Below are 16,745 nucleotides of genomic sequence, written 5' to 3'. Positions count from 1 at the left end.
ATAAAGACAGCTTACTTATTATTTTTAAATCTGAATTTTTAAATCTTGTCTGTGGCACACTATAAGATCTCCAATACAATAATGGCTGATGGTAATGAAAACAAACATGCTTGCCTTGTTTCTGGCCTTTTGGAGAATTCATTCAGTCTTTCACTATTGAATAAGCTATTGGGTTGGCCAAAAAGTCCATTGTGTTTTTTTCTGTGCTATGGTTCTAATAGTACTTACCTGTCTTTAACTTCATTTGAAATAATTTTGTTAGATTGTATTGTGACAGCTGTCATATCAGTGTGCATTGAAAAATACATCAAAATTGGTGAATTTTTGTGCAGTCATTTTAATATTGAAAATTGAAGAAAACACATTTTTGACTTATTATGATTTGTTATTTCAAGAAAGGTCAAGATACAACTGAAACACACACACACAAAAGATTTGTGCAGTGTACGGAGAAGGTGCTGTGACTGATCGAATGTGTCAAAAGCAGTTTGCGAAGTTTCTTGGTACTATTGACATTTTGGTCAAATAATTTTTTGCTGTGGAACTGTCTTACACATTGGAAGATGTTTAGCAGCACCCCTGGTCTCTAACCACTAGAAGCCAATGTGGGAGATAGCCAACATACTCAAAGTATCCAATCAATAAAGATACTGGGGAAAATCAAAAATGTGTCCTTTATTTTAAGGAAAAAAAACTAAATGGACTTTTTGGCCAACCCAATAATATCACAGGATTTTTGTAAATGCCCTTTATCAGATTGAGAATGTTTTTCCTTATTTACTGAAAATTTATTTTTATCATTAATAAATATTGAATTTTTTCAAATACTTGTTCTGCATTGATTGAAATAATCGTTTAGATTTTCTTGTTAGTATACTAATGTAGTAGATAAGATACCATCAATAGTATTTGGAATGTTGATATCTCATAATAATTTGTCTGATCTTTGTCCCTGGTTCTTCCGATGGAATGTCTAAACCTCTGTAACTTCTCAATTGATAAGAGTGTCTCATTATTCATGGTGGGTTCCTTGGATCATACCTGAGTTTACACTAATAAACTGTTTTGTGATGGGTCCTTAGATAGTTTCAGGTTAGGGGCTGGCCTTGCTGGAAAGACCAATCATGTTATTAGAGGCTTGAATTACATGATATCACCCTGACCAATTGGTCAGTCACATGACCAATAATTCAGTCAGCTATGCCTATATAATAAAAACTCTGGATACCAGAATTCATTTAAATTTCCTGATTAATTAGCACATCGATGTGCCAGGTGGATGGCATGCCCTGATTTAATAGAGGGAGGACCTGGAATCACCATGTTCAGCACCTTATCAAACCTGATCCCAGAGCTTGCTTCTTTTGGCTGGTCCTGATTTGTAGCCTTTAAAATAAAACTGTAATTAGACGTGTAGCACTTTACTGAGTTATGTGAGTCATTCTAATGAGTTATTGAACTGAAAAGGAGAGCAAAAACCCCCAACTTTGTACCCAGTTTGTTAGAAGTGCTGATAGCCTGGGAATCCTGCAATCTGTGGCTGGGTTCTAAGTCTTGACAGTCTTGTTGAGAGGACTGTGTTCTAAACTTGTGAAGTATCTGCTAATGAGAGTAGTTAGCGTCAGAATGCCTTTGCAGTATTACTAGTGTTAAATCAACTTTGTATTCCTGAAAAAAATCCAGTGACTCATAAAGATCTGTCTTTTTATGATATTGCTCAATTCATTTTGTTAATTTTTTTTATTAAGTAATTTTTATCTATATTTATGAGATATTGTTCTATATTTTTCTTTCATGGTTTTGATATCAGGGTAAAGCTGTATTCATATAACAGACTGGGAGGTGTTATCTCTTATTGTATTTATCTGAAGTATTTATGTAGAATTGGTATTATTTCTGACTTAAGTATTTGGATGAAGTCATCTGGGCCTGAAATTTTCTTTGTGAGAAGGTTTCTCAGTATGAATCTATAAACTTTAATAGATATAGTGTTCCAGTTATCTGTTTCTTGTTCAGTGAGCCTTGGTAGTTAATCCCTCATATATTTCATCATAGTTGTCAAAAGTTTTGTCACAAAGTTGTTTGTGATATGATATTCTCTAATTATTCATTGAATGTCTATAAAGTGTATAATGGTGTCTCCTTTTTCATTCCTGATATTGGTTATTTGTGTCCTTCTCTATCCCCATTAAATATGGCTAAGTTCGGTCAAGTTTTAATTTTTCCAAAAATCAGATTTCTGTTTCATCAATTTTCTCAATTTTTTGCCTCCTTTTTAAATTTTTTAATATTTAAATTTCAACTTCAATGTGCAAAATGCTTCATTTCTTTGATCTCCATTCGTTGAGTGTTTCTTTTTTTCCCCCTACTTACATTAGATTTAATTTGCTCTTCTTTTTCTAGTTTTTATGTAGTAGTTAGGCTATTGACTTATGACTTCTTTCTAAAAGAAAAATATAATCCTATAATTGTTTAAGCACTGGTTTACCTAAAAGCCACAATTTTGTCATGTTGTGTTTAATCTACTTTCAATTCAAAATGTTTTCTAACTTCCTTTGTGATTTCTTCTTGGACGTATAGATTACTCAAATGTGTGCTCTTTTAACTTCAAATATTTCAGGGTTTTTCCAAAACCACTTGTGTTTTCTGGTTTGTAGTTTAATTCCATTTTGATCAGAGAATGTACTCTGTAAGTTTTTGATCATTTTAAGCTTATGTAGATTTACTTGTAAGGATATGGATCTTGCTGTTGTCCTATAGTAATATTCCTTTTCTAGGTCTACTTTATTTGATTATTAATGTAGATACTGTTCTTTGTTTACTTTTTCTTGTTTAGTTTCCTAACTTTTGTTCTTATTAGTTGACCATTTTCTGTGATTCTATTTTATCTTTACTATTTTTTTTACCAGTTAATCCTGTTTTTGTTTATTTTAGTGGCTGGCTGATATTGCAGTCTGTCTTCAAGTAATATTCTATCAAATTGCATATGTATAAAAACTACAACAGCATACTTCCATTTCTCCTATTTTGGCCTTGATGCTGTTGTTTTCATAAATTTTCCTTCTATGTATGTTATAGATTCCACAGAACACTGCTAACATATTCTGTTTAAAAATAAAATACAATTATCATTTCAAAGTATTTTAAATTATGAGTAAAATAGGGAGATATATGAAAACTATATAATTTATTAATTTTAAAATTTAACTTTTAAGGCATGACCTTGCATTATAATTAATTTAGTTCAGTTACCTTCACCTTTCTCATCTTCAACTTCTGTGAATTAAAAAATATTGTAAAGGACCATTTTAAAACAGTTCTATTTATAGTACCTTTGATAGTGCATTCCAACAGTAAAAATATCATAAATATACACTCTCTACTTACGTAATATATTTATTCTTAAATATTATTTACTATTGCACCTATATTATATATTTATTATCACCAACATGCATAAGAAATAAACTCAGAAGATGAGAAAAATAGATAGAAATAGAATTCTAATAATTTCTTCTCAAAACTCATAATGGGTTATCCTTGCATCTCTAAAATGTATGCTTTCCTATCTTGGAGACCACTCCTCTCTGACATAAAACAGTGAAAATATGGTATGAGCAGTCAGGGTAACTGATTTACTGAGTTGACATATGACAACTCAAAAAGGCACATATTTTATTTACATTTTATACATAAGGAAACTGAGGCTTAGATAGTAAAAGGTAAATAGAAGAGTCTAATCTAAATGCAAGTCTCCTCATTCTGCATTTAATTAACTTTTCTTTGTACCACTATGTTCCACCCTTTGAAAAATGATACTTCATGCCTGATACATATGAACAACATTATCAAACAGCCTAATAACTACCATTAACTCAAAAACCCTTTATAATATGATTAAAACCTTCATTTCTAAAACAAATCACATAAGATGTTTTATTAAATTAATGCTATTTAATGATGATAATAGTAACTATATTAGAATATACAGAGATTACATTAATCCTGTCTTTCTATATAATTTGTTCTTAATTCTTTCCCTCATTTTGTGTGAGAGGAAGTGAGGTCAGTGGAAATTAACTTTTCGTTTCCAATTAATAAGGGAAGGTTTTGGTAGGGGTGCAGAAATTAGGCCTAAAGTAATGGCATGGAATTGGGATAGAAGGAGGGAGGGGGAGCATTAGGAGGACAGAGAAATCTTTGGAGAATGTCCCAAGTCCCAGCTTTTATCTACCAACTAATCATATAGGAGCAGACAGTGAAAGACTGGACCAGATTCAGTCACTGATCTGGAGATGAAATTCTCCATTTTCCATTATCAACTTGGCCAGAAATTCATGCCCCCTGGAACCATACTTAGCCAACTTTCTATCTCACTCTACCCTGCCTGGTTTTATAAACACTGATTCAGGCATGGAGGTACACAGACCCAGCACTCTCTTCCCAAAGGGCAAACTATTTTTGTGTAGCACCAAGCAGAGTGCAGGGGCCAGAAATGGTTGAAGTAAAAAACAACAACAACAAAAACCCCTATTAAATCCTGTTAGCAGTTCTGTGAGTGATGGGCAGCAGGAGATTAGATGAAGAATCAAAACTAAAAATCTTCAGCCTACTGGCTATAGCGAAATAACGACGTTTTAGAGGGATACGGTTTGGTACAGGAGAGAGCGTGGGTTTGACAGCAGAAAGATCTGTGTTTATCTGCCCAGTTCTACCATTTCCTTGGGCTAGAGTTTTCTCATGCAACCTCCACTCTGCTGGCCTCAGTTAGTTGATACGTCAAATGAGAATGCAATTATTGATGTCATCACAGAGTTTTTCTGGGTATTAATGTGAGAATAAATATAAAGTTGTTCAGTTACCATTCATTATTTACCTTCTACCCATTTTCCAGGGCTAATGACTAAATCACTCTTCCCTCCCAGGATCTGATCATTCCATTGTTCTCATCTAAAGGACTATTTCCTTTTCCAAAATCCTTTGGCGTAGCTAGTAGCTACATTACAAAGAGTGAAATGAAATGGATGACGTTAATTACAATGTTTTATTAAACTCCATATGTCAAAATACCAGTGTTTCAACATGGAACTAACATGAAAAATATTATAAACATTTTATATTCCTTTTCCATACTCTTTTAATAAATGGTGTACATTTTATATTAACAGCACTTTTCAGTTCAGACTAGCCATACTCAGTTTCTCAATAACCACATATGACTAGCCACTGTCTCTTCCAAGAATTAGTCCAAGAGGAGACAACGTTTTTCATTTCTGTGGACTGGATGCTTTTCTAAGGGTAGTTTTCAGTGGCAACAACCCATTCAATGATCTGGGGAACACTCCATAATACCAACTCAATTTTGGAGTTTTAATTGTTTTAACTATCTTCCCTGATAGCTGAGTTTCAAACATCGGATTGAAAATGGGATGGAGCAGAGTACAAGACTTGACCTTTAAAGGTCATTTGATCCTTGATTCAGTGCCCTGTAAATACTTTTAAAGGCATCTCTAGTTTTTCAGATAAATAAAGCAGCTGAGAGGAGACTGGGTCAGATCAGGTTAGAATCCCATTGCCCTGCATCCGATCTAACAATGTTCAAGAGTTGAAATGCTGTTGGATTCGAAGGGATTCTGTTTGTGCAGCATGAATGCAGATGTGTCCAAGTGTGTAAAACCCTTGCTCAGTCTACCATATCCTAAAGTTGGCCAGCTCACTAAGGCAAGAAGGATTATGCAGTTTAAATAGGATGAGGGTCATGATGGTTGTTAAAAAAAGATCATCAACAACATCAAAAACAAAAATAAAACAGAGACTTCCTAATCCACCGATGAAATAATATTTTGCCTTAACTCTCAAGACTAGAGCAAGAGACAAACAGTTCCAATTGAATCTGTTAATCCTGAACATTTACATAGCTATTGATATGTGGACTGGGTTCCTTTGGATACCAAAAAGCACAGAAACCCTGGGAGAGGTCTGGCCTCACCTGTGTCTCTGCAGAGACTTGTGGGAGGGATCCATACCTATGATAATTCAGAAGATAGTCAAGGCCCACTGATCTTTTTGAAGGGAGATATGGCAACTACCCAGGAGACAGATGTTTGTGCAATGATTTCTGGGCACCGTCAAATCAGATCACCACTTAGAGGGGCATTTGTTTGCAGAAAAGAAATACAATTGGCATTCTACCAGAGATCCGGAGAGCTGTGGAATATCAACACAGCTCTCCAGGAGCACATTCAACCCGTTTGAGCTTGTGATGAACAGACATAACTATTCCGACTTGAAAAAAAAATGCACGCTGCATCGCTTGAGAACGGGGCTGGAAAAACACCTCCCTGCTTCTTCCCAGCTCACAGACTCATGTCTTGAAAATAGTATGATGGGCAAAAAACAAGGTCTGATTCTAGCTCATCGCTCAAGAGACTTCGCTGCTTGTCTTGTCTACAAAATACCAATGGGAAATGAAGTGTCCCTTATGCAAAGAACCCTTTGGCTGCCTTCAAATATTTGCAAAACAGGAAGGACATATCTTGGTCCATCTTGAATGGCTTGTCAAGGATTTGAGGAACCAGCCAGAGCTTCTTCTTTAGCTCCTAGGTTCATTTCAACTTACTGGTAATTATTTTTTTTAAACAGAGTGAATTAAAAAAATGCCTCCTCCATTCATATGCTTTACCTTCCTCACTATATATGGTAAAAAAAAAAAAAGAGTAATATTATACATATTAGGGGAATATTTTTCATTGTTTCACTAGTTCATTATCTAGGTTAATGCGCCAAGCAGAAAACCTATTCTGGTTGCTCATAGTATGTTAGAATTTCTGATCTTTGCAGAAAAGAGGAAAAAGAAGACTGGATTAGTTGTTGTTGAATGTAGGTGTGTTGATTTTTTTCATTAATTTATTTAACTGGTATTTACTGAATGCATGCTGTATGCCAGATGAGACCCTAGGTTCTGAGTTTTAGCCTTGGATCTACCATTTATGTGGTAGAGGCCACTTTGTGAACCTTAATTCCCGTGACAATGAGATTACACGCAATCTGATTTCATCACACACTGGACTGAGAATTAAGTGTGTCAAGCATTTTGCCAAGCAGTAGTAGTTTGTAGTTTTTGATCTTTACTCAGTTCTCTGAACTAAATATTATTGGGTCAATTTTACATATGAGAAAAATGATACTCAGAGAGGTAAAGCTATCTGGCACAATTAAATTAACGTCAGAAGTAAGATTTGAACCCAAGTTAGTCTGGCTGCAAAGATTATACTCTTTACCACTATGGGGAAGTCTTTATAACCACACAGAACTATTCTCCTGTCATATTTTATTGTGATATAGCTAATTTTGTATATTACCCCTGAATATCTCTATGGGATCTTAGGAGCTTTGTGGCTGCTTTTACCAGCCAGCTTTTAGAAGGTTGGCGATGATCTGGTAGGACAGAGTGGATTGTTGTCATCTTCAGGCACAGATCATCAGCTGAGAGTCTGTTGCCATAGCGCTGAGACCTGGGCATCAGAGTTTGTGCTAATCACGAGGTCATACTGTTGAATAAGTAGAAAAGCTGCCAGGAGAATACGGGCTTCTAAATTTCATTTTTGGGCTCTTCTTACGTACCAGTTTTATAGGTCTCTCAACATATTGATTAGACCTGGCCATCCATATGCAATAAAGAAACCAATATATTAAAGCTACTACTGGGAATCAGAGAGTGGGAAAATGCCTTATGCCGGTTATTGCTAATTGCTTTGATATTTTTAATACATAGATACCTGAAGTGTGTTCTGTAGTCTCTTGAACTGGGAAAAAGAGGCAACTAAAAAAAACCATTTCTAGCTTCTACTTTTTAATCATATACATTTCCTTCCATTTTTGTGATGCTTGTGAGTTAGGGCATGTAAATTTATAAAAAGCAATAAAATCAATCTTTACTATCTTTGATGATGTTTAATAACATCATTAAAATATCTCACAATTAACTGTGATAGTTGAATCGTAAACCATGGAAGGTTCAACAGTGTTTAAGTATCTCTTTGTTAAAGCATTCTGGGATTCTATAAAAACCCTGAGGAAGATGGAAGAAAAAAACGATCTGCTTGTTGCAGATGAAGATACCAGTTCTAAGAAGTTCCTGAGGGGACCGGAGCTAGTGGTGAAGGTGAATATTCTCAGCATCTGCCGGTGCTTTTAGGTGAAATACGAAAAATTACTTAAAATTTAAAATTATTATGGTGTGTATTTTCCTAGGAGATAATAATCACAGTCAGCTGTGATTCAGGTCAGATGGGTTGGTGGCGTGGACATTTGTTGCTTATGTAGCAGCTGTCTCTTCTCCGTGTCTCTGGTGGCAGCACCCGAGTTTCTTCTGAGGAGCCACCTTTTCCCCTTAATCAATCTGGTTGAGGTAATACTGAGTCATGCTCTGGATATGGAACATAAGAGGACCATGATGGAGATTCAGAGATGGGGACACAACCCTACTGCAGCCATTTAGACACAGCCTTGGGATTTAGGGTGGGGACTTCTGGGAGCAGGTAACATTTGCCCTCCAGCTATTTGTAAAAAATGACTGCTTAGTCACTCAGCCAACCTGAAGAGCAAAGAACTGAGAAGGGACAGGGTGGGTCCTGATGACATGAAGCCAAATCCAACAAGTTCTACATCTGTTTCCTTCAGTTACATGAACTGATACATTTCTTTTCCTTCCTTCCTTCCTTCCTTCCTTCCTTCCTTCCTTCCTTCCTTCCTTCCTTCTTTTTTGCCGTGGTTAGTTTCATATGAGTTCTTGTCATCTATAAGCAAGAGAATGCTAATTGATACTGCAAGTTTGATTAAGTGCTCCTGTTCAAAGCCTGTCTGAAGTTGTTGTAGCCCCCTGGAGTGTGTAGTGATCCTGCAGGATGATTAGCATGAAAAAGTATATGGCTTGGTTGTATCATGGTGTGATTACTTAACAGTGTTATTACCATCAAGATCTAACACAGGCAGGCACACGTCCTAGCAAAGAAAGCCAATGACTAAATCCATTAACCATGGCTTGTTTATCCTCTCATGGTTTAAGCAAACAGACATTAATTTGTTTCTTGGGATATCTGTCCCTAGTAAAGCCTGCAGTGCCCACATATCAATGAAATTGGGCTTGATATTTACAAATATGTCTGGATTTCATAAATATGGCATTTTATACAAGTAGCAGTAGAGACCCAGGCTCCACAAACAGTTTCCATGCTGACCTCTGTAATAAAATATGGAGAAGGCAAAGAGTTACACAGTGCTCGACCTTCAGGATAGAAAGATGAAGCTATCCTTATTTCACAATTTAGATAATTCTTTCCATTTGATCTTTTCATCAGACAAGCACACTTTTATCTCTCGCATCTACAGAGGACCTTCGCCTGTCTCAGGCAGAGAACACGTGAGACTGACACTTAGATTTCATCTCTCACGACTAATCTAATTGATTGGTGGTTGTTGCCTGGAGGGCTGTACTCAGAAGTGTTTTGGTGTTTTGTGGGAGAGGGTTTTGTGATCCACTAGCAATGGCTGCCCCAGGCAAGAGATAGACAAGAGGTAACACTAAGGAGACAACAATAAATATTGAAAGTCTAAGACTATCTGGTGGTTTGAAACAAAATAAAGATTAGCCAGTGAACATAATCAAGCTCATAGCCGTAGAAGTCAATTATAAACACCGACAAAAGGATATTTATGTCCTAAAATAGCAAGTCAACCATACCTTCTTAAGAACACTGATGCCGGAGCTGAATGAAAATGTGTTTATATGCCAGTTTAATATCACTGTGGACTCCAGTAAAAGCAGTCCTGTGTTATAGTTTGCAGAAGTAGGACCCAGCATGGCTGAGCACAGGAGAGTACAGCAATTAAGGACACAGACTGATAGAGTTGGGATTTCAAGACAGACATCAGCTCTTGCTAGCTGTGGGTTCTTAAGCAGATCATTTTACTTCTCGAATCCTCAGTTTCTTCATATACGATAGTAGAGATAACCTGTGACTCATGGCTTTTTCAAAGCTTATTTTCATCAATTAATATAATCAAATAATATTTGTGAAACTCTTAGCAAACTTTCTGGCACATTATAGTCATGAAATATATGGTAATTAAAAACAGTAAAGAAAAACAACAATGCTAGTGATACCATTTTGTCTAACCCAGTCAGTGATGGTAACCTGCTCAGAATCTGTCGTATCTAGAGCTCATGGGTATATAAGATTGAGGTATAGGGAAGGTGTAATCATTCAAAAAGAAACATAGATAAAACAAAAACACTCTCCCCCATGTCGTCCCTTTTGCTTTAAAGGCATCGAATAGAAGGCAGTAGAAAATGGTGGTTAAATGCATGGAATTATGAGTTCAACTATATGAATTTAAATCTTAGTTTAATGCTTACTAATTATTTTCTCTTTAGGGATAATCATCATAACATCTACCTATTGGGGTTTTTGTGAAGATAACATGAGGTAACATATGGAAAGCAGTTAGAGAAATGCCTGGCCCAAGGTAAGTACTCAAGAAATGCTGTTGTTAATAATTATGGAACTTTAGAGATATAACACCTCTAAGCCTGGCTCCCACTGATTCAGGTATTGCATGTCAGGCTTCATGCAATGTATTTGTCTCATTTAACATTACAACAACCTTGATGAAATAAGGGTTACTTCCTAATGAGACTGTATATTCCCAAGGGGAATGATCTCTTCACTGCTGTAGACCACCGATATAGCTCAGAGAAGGTACTCAATAAATAAATTATTGGGTCCTCATTTGTCAAATAAAGACATCAAGGCTTGAAGGGGTTAATGCTACATGTGTACATTTCCTGCTAAGTCTCACTTTGTGCCTTCCTGGGAGACTGTGATGTCACGTTTGAACCCAAATCTGTTTGACTTTTGACTCCAAAGTCTACTTCTCATATCCATTATGCCCACTGACTTGAAAATAATCAGGATTTATTCATACCTTAGAAAAAATGATATCACCGTATTAAAAACCGTCTTACTGAGAGCAAGCTGTGGGACGAATAGACACCCACTTTCACATCCTTCACCCCCAATAATCATGTTTATCCAGATGGAATTAACTTCAAAATTATAAATCAACAGTGCAAGCCTTTATAAGAAAAGAAGTTACTGGATGGAATAGCTTTACAAGCTGAGTGAGAGGAGTTTCTCTGTCTCTAGTCTGGGAGGTATTTATGAATGGACATGAGGTAGGCTATCAGGCATTGAGATATTGTATAGGAATCTGCAGGTATTTAGCACCAGCAGGTATTGACATGCAATGTCAGAACTGAAAGGAAAGACTATAGAGATGATTTGATACAACTACTTAACTTATAGATTATATTAATTTTCTATTAGTGTGCAACCAATTCTCACAAATTCAGTAGCTTAAAAAAAACACATCTATTGTCTCCCAGTTTCTGTAGGTCAGAAGTCCAAGCATGGAATGACTGAATTCTCCATTCAGGGTCTTATCAGATTGAAAATCATAGATGAGCTAAGGTTATGATTGTCATCTGAAGCTTGGCATCATCCTCTCAGCTCAGACAATGTAGGCAGAATCCATTTCCTTCTGCTTGTAAGACTGAGGTTCCTATTTTCCTGCTAGCTGTCAGTCAGGGCCTAGAGACCACCCACTGTTCCTTGCTACATAATCTAACATAATCACAAGAGTGATATCATATTCACAGGTTCTACACACACAAAAAAAGAAAAGGGATTATACATGGTCAAGGGTCACTGGGGGTCAGCTATAGAATTTTGCCTCCCAAATAAGTTGAAAACACATGTCCCAGAAGGACAAATAGACTTGATTTGTTTGGGGACATGGATTGATGGCTATTCGCCTGGCTCCAAGTTCATCTTTACTTCTGGTCTCTGTAAATCAAACGCTTCATGTTGTGTATCTAACAACTCAGTCATCCTGATTGATAATGCTCTATTAGCATACATTTGGTAGTGAGTGACAAAAACGCAAATCAAACTGGCTTAAGTAGAAGGGAATGGTACTGGCTCATAGAGTCAAGTGTCTGTCTATGACCCTAAGTCTGTCTAGATCTATTTTGTGGCTAAGCCTTCCTCCACGTTCCTTTCATTCTCAGTCAGGCCTCCTCATTTCGGTAGCAAAGGTGATCACAAGAACTCCAGGCTCGGATTTTACCGGCTAAGTATGTCCATTATTATCATTTTGTTTTTATGAGTTACTTCTTAATAATCATTCCAGTAAATATTCCAGGGCTGACAATGATTGTACCAATCTGTGTCAGTACCCATATCCAAACCAACCATGGTGACCACTGGGATAGCACACTCTGACTGGCCAGTCTTGGTCATATGCCCTAGTGCCAGGGGCTAGAATCTGCACCTGTAGAACCAAATGGATGAGATAATTAGAAGGCTGCTTTCCCAAAGGAAAATACAGGTGGTGTTAGCACAATAGAAAAATGGAAGCGAGACAGCCAAATGCTACCAATAGCCTATGTAGGGCTCCCCCTAGTGGAATGTGGCAAAGGGCAGGATGGCGATAGGGCAGGCGTACTGCAAGGAGGGAGGAGGTGAGGGGAGTAAGTTGATCATTAAACCACCAAAACAGTGTTTAACAGAGAAATAAAGAGAGAACCAGTATACCAGTCTTGATGAGTTTGAGTTCTTGGGATCAAGTTGTGGGCCCATCAATACAAAATGTTATTCTTATGTAAGTCATACTAAGTTTTTGAGCCTCTTTCCTTTTCTGTAAAGTGGGACTCCCTGCTGTGCCTACCTCATTTTTCAGTCATTGCAAAGAGTACAGTTCCAAAAAAAAAGCAAAACAAGGGAGAAACTCTCTGAGATTTCAAAGGGCTTACACATGCTGAATTATTAATTCAAGTGGAATATTGAAATTTTCAGTAGGGTTATTCATTGAGACTAAGCCAACAAGACAGTATTTTTCTGGACATGTTTTAAAAATTCATTTTTAGCCCTGTCTGGTGTGGCTCAGTAGATTGAGCGCTGGCCTGCGAACCAAAGGGTCGCTGGTTCGATTCCCAGTCAGGGCACATGCCTGGGTTGCGGGCCAGGTCCCCATTTGGGGGTGCATGAGAGGCAACCACACATTGATGTTTCTCTCCCTATCTCCCTCCTTTCCCTTCTCTCTAAAAATAAATAAATAAAATCTTTTTAAAAAATCCTTTTTAGAAATCATATGCCACCAAGGTAACACCCTGGGCAAGCTCAGGCCTAAGGAAGCTGCAGCACAGATGAGAGAGGGAGTTGAGAGAGAAAGTGGAGCATATCTTGTGAAACAGGTCTGCGTGTGCTCATGTTTGAATACATAGGTTCTCGTGCCTGAGCGAGCCTATTGGGAGACCAGGAAGCGTGAAACTCCCAGCCAGGGTACTAGCAGGTGATGGCTTGGCTCCAGAACACAGCAGTCCCTCTCTGTATTGTGGTTCACTTATCACGGCCTCACTGTATCACGGGATTTTAAAAAATATTATATTTAATTAGTTATCACGAATTTTTTGCTATATCGCGGGATTTTGCGGGACTGTACACATATATTGTTAAAGTTACGTAGGTTTAAGAGTGTAGAATATGTTTAAGAACATAAGTAGTGTTTATAAAAGTGTGGGAAAGGTTAATAAGGGAGTGGGAAAGGTTAACAAGGGACTGGGAATGGTTTATAAGTGTGTGGGAAGGGTTTATAAAGCCTTAAAATATATATAAATACTAAAATAGATGTAAGGTTCCTACTTTGCAGATTTTCACCTATCGCAGGGGGGTCTAGAATGTAATACCCGCGATAAGTGAGGGAATGCTGTATCAGTGTGCTTGCTGCAAGATCACAGGCAGTAGCTGGGAATACCAAGATCAAGATTCAGATATGCAAGTAAGCATCATAAAAGGCAGGAAGTGAAGAGCATTACTATTCTTAAAGGTTGAAGGGCTTATCAAGAATTCCTGTTTATCCAATAACTATATCCCGGGCTTCTCCCACATGAAAGCCTGGAGTAACGCACTGACTCTGGGCCTCGCTTTTGCAGCAGGGCGGCCTGGGTTTGGGTCTTGGATCTGGTATGTAATATTGGGAAGTGCATTTAGCCTTGCTTTGTCTCAGTATTTTCACATGGAAATGGGAGTTATTATCATAATAATAGTACTGATATTTAGCCCTGGCTGGTTTGGCTCAGTGGATTGAGCATCGGCCTGCGAGCTAAGTGTCGCTGGTTCGATCTTCCAGTCAGGGCACATCAGAGAAGGAAAACTCTGACTCCAAAAAACCTCCGCTGCCTTGCGGCATGCCTCTTCAGGGGAAAGGCTAAGGGAGTAAACCCCGACAGAAAATCCGGAGCCGGAGTCCCTAAGGCGGTTTGACGTTGTAGTCAACACCGGCAACTCCTGCGGCGCACCTGAAGCCAAGCTGTATTGACTTCGTCTTTCCCTTGGACCCTTCAGCTGCGAAGAGAGGGGGGGTCTGCTGCATGGGCAACAGCAGACCCTCCATATCACCCTGCCCAGGATTTGTAGCTTCAGCTTCACTGGAGAGGACACTCCAGGGTCATCGCAAGATGTCGATTCAACACGGGAGGAGACAGATACGATGTCACTCCCGAGTTGGACTGCACAGCCATTCTCGGCGGTGCAGGTAGACTCTTAAGCTACACCATCGTCTCTCGAGACGGACGGCTGCTGACGACGAGTACTGATATCACAAGACTATTTGAAGGGTTAAATGAAACAATATTTGTAAAACACAGAGTCATTCTGGGGCACAGGGCATGGTTAATACCTTTTCCGCTGTATTTTCATGTGCCAAGGTCTCATTATGAATATAACTTTTAAGCCTTTGAGTTCTGGCTCAGGAAAACATATATCAAACAATCATATCACTGATCACTGTTTAATTACAGTGATGATACATGTTATGGAGGAGACATTCAGGTGTGAAAGCGCTGATAACAGGGGACCTTCCTTGGTCTAGAGATCAGGGAGGTGACATTTACCCTGACCCTTAGAAGGGTGAGTGGGATTTGGATAGTGGAATGTGGCTTCTGACAGAAGGAACAGCTGGTGCAGAGGTTTAGAGGCATAAAGGAACTTTGTAAACTCTAGTAACTGGCAGACTGCCAGTGTGATTGGCGTGGAGGGGGAGACATGATATTAAGGAGAAAAATCAAGCCTTGTGCACTTTATGTTAAAATGTGTTTTATTTTCGTCAAAGTAGTAGGAGACATATGTGAAATAGATATTTAAGGAGGGGTCATATTTGTTCACTCAGAAGTAAAGGGTTATTGGGGAGAAAAAGACATGGAAGTAGAGGACCCGTTTAATTAGGACACAGACAGATGGACTCCGGGAACTGGAAGCAATGAGCAGTTAATTTTTGTTAACAGTGAAGATACAAGGATGATAACTAAGTATACATAATATAGTAAAGAACATGGGCCAGATGATGGAGAGCATTGAATTCTGGGAAGAAAGGTTCAGACTTTGGTACATTGGTATGCCAAGGTGGATAAGAACTGTGTTTTGAGCATACGGCCCCAGCAGGTTTGGGAAAGGGAAAGAGAGGGAGGGAAAAAGGGAGGGAGAAAAGAAGTTCTAAATGGCATATAGCATTTTTATTCAATTAGGAGATGCTAATAAAAACCTAGATGGGACGTGGAAGGCTTGAATGTTGCTCATACATAGTAATCACTCAGTAAATATTAGTTCTCATTAATTCAGCTGCTTTTAAAACAAAGTAAAAATAGCTCTTGTTAGGTGCAAAATGCTGTATCTCATATAAAGGCAAACTTTTTCTCCTCCTAGCTCTTGTAGCATTTCCTACAGACCTTCACATGCCAGCTATGTTCTATGGTATGTTGTGATTGTTTAAGGATAAGCATGGCTCAGCAATGGACTTTGTCTAGACTCCTAGAAGACAGAGAGCAGGGAAGATATTTATTTCTGAATCTTTCATACCACCTCATATTCAGCAGGCACTTAACAAATATGGGCTTCTCTCTGCAGTTGTTCAGTCTGTTCTGAACCCAAAGGACCTGCAGATTAAGGGATTTTAACTCCTTTGAGATTTGACAGAAGTAGTAAACTCAAGCTTTTGAGGCAGTGGCAGGTGGCTCAGAATCCTGCACAAATAGGGCTAAATCTTATCTTTATTTAAGGAGGGGGAAGTGAAACCTCCACTTTGTCATTGAAAATTTATCTGTTTTTATCATCTATTTCTAGAAAAAGAAAAGGCTGCTTGTTTGCTTCTTGATTTCCCTATTGACTTCCACTTTTCCATTTCTTAAGTTCATATGTAATGAAGCTATAAAGCCTAAGGTCAGGCTGGAGACCAGAAGAGTTAACTACTCTAGAGGTCCTGAAGCTGGGATCCAGGTATACACATCCTTGAAAGAGACTGGCAATTGAAATGCCATGCAAAATTTTGTGGGTATTTTTGTAAATATATTTTTCAGAAGAGAGAGGGTCTACAGAAATTGGGAGAGTCTATAGCTCTAAAAATATGATCCAAGGCTTATCAAACCATCATAATGGGAAAACCAAAAAGGAACCATTACATTATCTCACTAAATGTCCTTGAAAAAAGGTCCCATTCTAGATCACCCAAGATCTATAGACAGGAAGTTCTTGGTTAAGTCTACCCTAATTCTTTGGCACCTCCTCCCATGCAAGCCCTTAGTAAATTCAGTGGAAATAGCAAACAGCTGCTCACCAACACCCACCCCAAAG

This window comes from Furipterus horrens, unplaced genomic scaffold (genome assembly GCF_987537825.1).
Source record: "Furipterus horrens unplaced genomic scaffold, mFurHor1.1.pri manual_scaffold_4, whole genome shotgun sequence".
In the NCBI taxonomy this organism is placed as follows: Eukaryota; Metazoa; Chordata; class Mammalia; order Chiroptera; family Furipteridae; genus Furipterus; species Furipterus horrens.
The sequence above is the reverse complement of the archived record's forward strand: the minus strand, read 5'-3'. Positions refer to the sequence as shown.